Consider the following 7,051-nt stretch of genomic DNA (forward strand, 5'->3'; position numbering starts at 1 on the left):
AGATAGCAAATAAGACAAAAGTTAGATGCCCTAGATATTGCCACTTGAGCGTTTATATGCCAGCTCCATGAAGACTTTCTTGAGTTCAACATGTGTTTAAAAGACCTAAAGTACTTTGTCGATGCCCAGATATGCAATGCGCCTCACTCTTCGTTGAATCAGATATAGCAAGATTACCGTGTGACTTTCCAAATTTGAGCTGCCCTTTCGGGTTTTCAACTCAAAACCCCTTTGGTCTCAAGGCGCCCTTTGCGGGTTTTCACCTTGGCCTCTCCATTTTGCTTTTTTCTTTTTTCTCTTTTTTATTTTTATTTTTTTCTTTTTCTTTTTCTTTTTTTCTTTTTTTCTTTTTTTTTGAAATAGAAGTCCCAAAGTGCCCTTTGCGGGTTTTCACATTGGCTTCCCTTCTCCTTCAGACAAAGTACTCCTTGACCGAGTCCGAATTCACTGGATCAGATAAATTCTTCCTATCCATTTCTTGTTAAAATCAGTGCACATCTAGAGAAAGCCCTCTTCGCAACATATGGCCTTTCCTAATTCGGCATCCTTTTGCATGGAAGGATCTCTTTCAGCACAAGGTTTCCTTTATGAAATTCTTTTGGACGAACCTTCTTTGTCATAAGTCTGTGTCATCCATTCTTGGTACATTTGCTTAGGATGAATGCTTTCAAGTTAAGTTTACTAGAGGTATTCAATTCTTGACTCCATCAAATCTTGGAGGAAAAATCTTGATTCATAAACCCATGGGAAAGGGATTGCCCCAGCTGCAGTCCTGGCTGTTATTTGTCAAACCCTACAAAAAGATTGTTCAATGATTCTCAGCAGACAAGAATGAAGTTGCTGACTTTATCTTTCAACCTGGAAAGCTGAGGTACAGAGATTACTCTTGGAGCATACATCCCATCATGACTCGATGATGTTTCTGAAGCATCCCTAATCTTCATAAATTGCCTCCAACTATGAAGCTGCCAAATAAGCATAGCAAATAGGAGCCACAACAAATATGGCTGTGGTGCTCCTTTGATACATATAGGATAGAGAATGAACAAACTTTTGCAGATCATCAGCCAAAAACCCAGCCTGGACTAAGAGAACATGATAGTCGGTCTGCCTCGTGATTCCAATCATTCCAGCATGGGTACCAAGGTAAAAATCATTGTTCATTGGATGACATACTTTGTTGTCAATGACAGTACCATGTAGCGCATTGTCAGGAGATCCCTGCCGAAAAAACTTGGTATGATGGTTTTTCGTACAACAATAACCACAATCTTTAGGGTTCCACTTCTCGTCAAGGAACTTGCAAGCCTCAACAACTTGATCAAAACTTGATTGAATTGAAACTCGCCAACCCCATCCCTGAAAATAATGATTTGATCAGGTTTCCTCTTTCCTGAACTTGTATAGAAGTCTAAGAGAGCTTCCTTCATGATACCGTCATCCACTTTGTCAGAAACTGGTTTTGATGAAAGAATCTATCATTTTAAGCTTCAGAGACTATGTACGGCCTAATGCCCCATAGCTGGAAATCAATGGCCACCGCCTGGAGCTAACCATCGCAGCTATTGACGGCACATCAGACTACTCAGGAAAGCCAAACAATGCACCCATTCCAAGGATGATGGTTGGAACCTTTGAAACAACTAGAATTGAAGGTGTTTGCCCCAGCGCAAGCATAGAGAGTAGGCGGTAGTTTCTTATGCCAATTTTACCAGTCTCGGTCATCTTCTGTAATTTGTTTTTTTTCTTCTTTTTTTTTCTTTTGGCAACTTTTGTTGTACTGTGGTATGGCACATTATCTTTGAAAAGACTGCAAACTTTTGGCATTGTGCAGTTATATATAATCTTTTTTTTTTGAAATGGATGACTTTTGACTTTGTAATATTGGCATATGAAGCTATCTCCCTCTCTTAATGGAGTAGTTGACGTCCACAAAGATTAGTCATTGTCAGCTTGAAACTTTTGACGAGCCCGGGCCCATAACATACATGCCCCATAAGTCTTGACTCCTTTAAATTTGGCATCATTGTACAACTGATGCGATCCCTTTCTATGGTGGACCAATAGTGCCCCAAAACCTCATGTTTATCCTGGCAATTGCAAATCCTCTTGCATGCGTCTTTGGACCATATTTTTGAATTCCCATAATAGTCTCAACAAGGTATTGTTTTGTCTCTCCAGCTAATTCCAATTTCGCAATCTTTCCTTCCTTTAAGGTTATATTTCCTACCACCACTTCATGGGGTAAAAACCATTTTCAACAAATTCAGAACCAAGTCACAATTTCTGTCACCTTCAAAGTACTGAGATTCCTCTAAACACATATCGCACTTAAAAGGAACTCTGAATCTGTAGTATCGTTGCCCGTGTCATTGATATCTAGGGATCTTTAATAGGCACGCAAAAGAATATACAAGGAATAAATGAATTCAAGAATGACTATTTACATGAAATGAAAATTTATAAAGAATGTCAAAGGTCAAAAGAATCAGAATGAAAGAATATTTACTCGGATAAATAATAAAAGTATGTTTTATTGAAAATAAAAATGTCTGAACATGAGCCCACTTCTCAAAAGAAATCTCATTACTCCTAGGCTTTAGAGCAACAAGAGTGTTCTGAATATTACTCCGTAAAATTCCTAAAGATTACAGGAAGTTCTTCTGCAGTCCAATTGTTTAAAGAACTTCCCGGTTCGTAAGGGCGAATGCCCTCAAGGTTTCTTTGTTCAGTCCCTTCCTCATGTATGACATTGATGGGATGATTTTTATTTCCAAACACCCCCTTCTCCGGGTAAGCTATCCCTCCTGACACAAAAGTCGGGGATATGTAAGGGAACGTCGTTAATTCCCATTCAACTTCTTTTTCACTCAGCCGTGACTTTAACTAATTAGGGTTTTTTTTATGGATTTAAATGCATGTGATGTGATGCAATGCAAATGCAAATGCATGAATGCAAAAGAAAATGAGATGTTGATCTTCAATTCAATTCCATTAGAATAACTTTTCTAGAAAACAGATTTCTTTACATGAAAATAGATTACATATGTGGTCTTGCCCTTTATAGTCCAAGTAAACGCTGATTTTTTCTTTATGGTCGAATCCTGTAAATTCTCTAAAAGATGCCTTTGCTAGCTGCTTGCTGCTTAATCTGAACCTTGATCTCTTACTCGCTTATCTCCATGATACTCATCAAAAAGTGCCGGCTCTTGGATAATCTTCGTTGGCAATCAAGTCATGTATTCCGTGGACTTCCGGCTTTCTCTCGTCGTGCTCTTGGATAACCTTTGCTGGCTTGAATCTCTGGCAATCATATCATGTATTCATCCATGGACTATCAACTTTCTCTCGTCGTTTATTTGGACTATATTCAGACTACCGCACTATAATCTACTTTATCAAGAAATTCGTTTCCTTATGACAAACTATTCTGTTTAAGAATCAAATTTCAAATCAACACCTTCTTTTCTTTGATGTAAGGTAATGCAAATGCATGAATGCAAAAAGGTATCGATCTCGATTCAATCTTATTTAGAAAACTTTATTTAGAAAAAGAATATCTTTACATATAAATGGATTACAAATACGCTTTCCTAATGCCCAAAGTTTTAAAACAAACTCTTAGCCACGATCTGATTGTATCTCATATTGGTGCTCAATATGTCAGCCTATACCGCCAATGTCTATAAATAATCAGCTATCTCCTGAGTTTGAGCTACGACCTCACTTGTGGGGTAATCCGTGCAGCTAGGGACACCTCCTCCAATACCTGTGAAATTGTTCTGATTATCCTGAGAGAGAAAATAGTGAACAAGCAGGCATCACTGTTCCGCAGTATGCTGCCTTAAAATGATATCCTATATCCTCAATGCTTCTTGAGAGTTTTCAGATTTCTGCTCCCGCAGAGCATTACTTGTATGGGTATCCTCGTAGCATAGCTAATCTCTACTTTAAAGGTCTTTAAATGATATGGTCTTCTTTAATCTCATTGTTTTGCGTCCATTTTGACAGACCATCAGGTCTTGCATTTCCATTGTCTCTGATAAGTACAACATAGTAAACTCATGCTTGTTGTTTGGTAATGGTCCTATAGTAAACGAGCTTTTTACCATTATAGGCAAAATTCTTTCCATCCAACTCATTTTTGTAGGTCTCATGCACTCTATCAATCACTTTCCTTCCAATACCCATACCATTCACATGGCAACCGTCTTCATATGAAAGAGAAATGCTATAATGGTAGAAGTGTCCTTCAATACTCTCACACTCACTTTGACTTGCTCATCTATCCTCCTGTCAAGCAAATACTGCAAGTCCCCTTAGTTATTGTAGAGCAACTACTTGGCTTTATTACTATATTGATCCCATATTTCCTTTAACTCCTGGAGATTATTTTGCGCCACGCTGATGCGAGTGTAACCCCATAATTCTGATGTGTATCCTTCAGCGTTTCCTTTAACCATTTATGGACGTTAAGGTTGCCCTTCATTCTATCAAGAAGTCTGTTCTCCATAATAAAACTTTCTAACTTAGAAACTGACCGTGAATCGATACCTTTTAAATGCAAAATGACATGCACAAAAGAAAGAAAACAGTCAGTATCATATGATATTAATAAACATAAAGATAACCTAAGTATAATTCTATCTATATTGAGCTCTTACGATTTTTCTATATGTGGTTTGTTTCTAGAGTTTGAGTTACCCGAACCAGCAGATTCCTCGATCCTCACCCATTATAGGCTCATTTGAATCGAGTTCAGTTCAGGGGAATACATTTCCCTATGGCTACACGGAGATGAAAATCTCACGAAACCATAGGTACAGATGTATCCCGAAAGTGATCCACTATCCTGCACGGAGGCGAAAACCTCACGAAGGCATAGCTTCTCACTCCCACTTAAGGGTGTGACCACAACGGTCATACAAATGCAATGCGTATCAGAATATAGCAACACATGCAATAATACAAACACATGTAATGCAAAGAGGATTAAATTTTAAAATTTTTAATTTCTGACATTAAGACAAGAGATAATCAATTACACGGCTTGACTCTCTTATTAGTCGCCAGCGGAGTCACCAAACTGTCGAAACCATTTTCAAATCGAGTTTTGGAAAATGGGAATCGATTTTAAAAAACGAAAACGGGAGTCGCCACCAATCTTTTTAGGGGTGATTGGATCACCTTTAAAACATTTTGTTTTAAAATCATTAGTTTTGGTCTACGAAATAAAAGAACGGGTTCGGGAGTCTGTTACGTACGAGGAAGGATTAACATCCTCGTAACGCCCAAAAATTGGTACCTAATTGATTATCAAATGTCTTTAATGTCGGAAATTTAAAAAATTTTAAGATGTAATCCTCTTTAAAATACTTTGATTTTGAAAATTTGGGTTCACTCGTATCAAAACATTGACACTAAGTTAACCTTTTGGAAATCCCTATCTCGAAACGACAAATCGCCATATCCAATAAGTTAGGACACAATGCTTTGAAATTCCAAGACAGTTGCTCGTATTTTGAAAATCTTAAAAACTTAGAAGGGTACTTGACTATTCTAACTCAACGAGAAAAGTTGCAACCGAACAAGTTAGGGCACTACTTTTCTCGAAGCTTTCAAATACTAAGCATTGCCTTTTTTATTTTTATAAAACTTTTAAATATTGTTTTAAATGATCTTTTAGAGTAACAATTCTATATTATGAAACATAGATATTCAAATAGCGTATATTACAAAGTATTATAACACTTTATATAAATGCAATCACTATATAGAGGGTAAAATAGAATAATAAAAATAATCATGCTAAGCAAATAGGAATATACCCAAAAGAAAGCATAATAAATGCACTAATTATATACAATATATCATAAATAAAACATTAAATAATATAAAAAAAACATGGTAAATATTAATGTGTAAAATATGTATGAGTAAAAATAGATGACATGCATAGCAAATGGATAAATAGAATCTACATAAAATATAAAATATACAATCCAATAATTTAATGTACACATGAATGGATTAATAAATGAAATGATGCATATAATACAATATATCAATGTACATATATAAAAATATGCATTTGAAAGTAAATTATAAAAGTCTAAGATATTACATAACATGTGAAATACATAACATAACTGTCGAAACCATTTTCAAATCGAGTTTTGGAAAATGGGAATCGATTTTAAAAAACGAAAACGGGAGTCGCCACCAATCTTTTTAGGTGTGATTGGATCACCTTTAAACATTTTTTTTAAAATCATTAGTTTTGGTCCACGAAATAAAAGAATGGGTTCGGGAGTCGGTTACATACGATGAAGGATTAGCACCCTCGTAACGCCCAAAAATGGGTACCTAATTGATTATCAAATGTCTCTAATGTCGGAAATTTAAAACATTTTAAGATATAATCCTCTTTAAAATACTTTGATTTTGAAAATTTGGGTTCACTAATATCAAAACATTGACACTAAGTTAACCTTTCGGAAATCCCTATCTCGAAACGACAAATCGCCACATCCAATAAGTTAGGACACAACGCTTTGAAATTCCAAGACAGTTGCTCGTATTTTGAAAATCTTAAAAACTTAGAAGGGTACTTGACTATTCGAACTCAACAAGAAAAGTTGCAACCCAATAAGTTAGGGCACTACTTTTTCGAAGCTTCCAAACACCTAGCATTGCCTTTTTATTTTTGAAAACTTTGAAGTCTCGTTTTTAAAACTGATGCATGAAGGAGCACATAACATAATAAAACATAACATACAAGATAACATATTATAGAAATAGGTAAATAAAAGCATAATAACAATAACATAAATGTCATACATTAATTAATATATATATAAGAAATATAAAATATGGCAAATTTTAAATAAGTAAAATATACATACAAAAAAACAACATATATTAAAGAAGAATAGATAAAACATATAAACATGTAATTCCACATATATTTAAACATATTAATAAACAAGAAAATGATGCATGATGTATGATTGTATAAAAACAAAACAAGACAAACAAATACAATAATATA

The 7,051-nt window shown here is 35.3% G+C and overlaps 1 pseudogene; it reads right to left on the bottom strand.

The window, feature by feature from the left end:
- Positions 1 to 733: 733 nt before the first annotated feature.
- LOC121218434 (protein argonaute 4A-like) lies at positions 734 to 1,647 on the bottom strand (annotated as a pseudogene).
- Between the last annotated feature and the right edge of the window lie 5,404 nt (positions 1,648 to 7,051).

This window comes from Gossypium hirsutum, chromosome A03 (assembly GCF_007990345.1).
Source record: "Gossypium hirsutum isolate 1008001.06 chromosome A03, Gossypium_hirsutum_v2.1, whole genome shotgun sequence".
NCBI classification, from domain to species: domain Eukaryota; kingdom Viridiplantae; phylum Streptophyta; class Magnoliopsida; order Malvales; family Malvaceae; genus Gossypium; species Gossypium hirsutum.